The sequence below is a fragment of the Gossypium arboreum genome, chromosome 12 (assembly GCF_025698485.1).
Source record: "Gossypium arboreum isolate Shixiya-1 chromosome 12, ASM2569848v2, whole genome shotgun sequence".
In the NCBI taxonomy this organism is placed as follows: Eukaryota; Viridiplantae; Streptophyta; class Magnoliopsida; order Malvales; family Malvaceae; genus Gossypium; species Gossypium arboreum.
The window spans coordinates 75,691,122-75,691,867 of record NC_069081.1 but is presented as its reverse complement, the minus strand read 5'-3'; the positions used below and the strand labels follow the sequence as shown (position 1 = coordinate 75,691,867).

The 746-nt window shown below is 35.8% G+C and overlaps 1 non-coding gene across 1 annotated transcript; it reads left to right on the top strand.

Annotated features, from left to right (window-relative positions):
• The first annotated feature begins 290 nt into the window (after positions 1-290).
• LOC128285919 (small nucleolar RNA R71) lies at positions 291-397 on the top strand. The gene has a single exon (XR_008276466.1). It is a non-coding gene; the product is annotated as a small nucleolar RNA R71 (small nucleolar RNA).
• The last annotated feature ends 349 nt before the right edge of the window (positions 398-746 follow it).

The window sequence follows — 746 nt, the reverse complement described above, 5'->3', positions numbered from 1 at the left end:
TCATCACTGGATATACCTGAGTAGAACCATACAAACCGTTAATCTTTTTATTTAAAAGATCTACCTGGTTAGATAGTATAGTAACCGCGTCGAGATTGAAAACACCGACTGCCTTTGTCGGCTTCGTTTTGACCTACCACTATTAGTTATTCAATGACATTTCTTCAATAAATTCGTAAGCCTCTTCTGGTGTTTTGTTATTCAAAGTTCCACCGGCGGCTGCGTCGATAATTTTCCTTGTTGAGGGGATAACACCATTGTAAAAAGTCTGAACCTATAACCATAAAGGTAAACCAAGGTGAGGACATCTTCTCAATAGGTCCTTGTCTCTCTCCCATTCATCATAAAGAGTTTCTAGATTCATCTGCACAAAAGAAGAAATATCATTCCTCAATTTAGCTGTTTTAGTCAGCTAAAAATATTTAAGTAAAAATTTTTCGGTTATTTATTCCCAAGTAGTGATTGACCCTCATGGTAACGAGTTCAACCATTGTTTAGACTTATTCCTCAACGAAAAGGGAAACAACCGAAGGCCAATGGCATCATCAAAAACGCAATTGATTTTAAAAGTGCCGCAGAGTTCCAAAAAATTCGCTAAATGAGTGTTTGGATCCTTATCCTACAAACCATCAAACTAAACAAACTATTGTATCATTTGAATTTTGTTAGGTTTCAGTTTAAAATTATTTGCAGCAATAGCAGGCCTAACTATACTCGAATCAGTTTCTGTTAAATTAGGTTTAGCA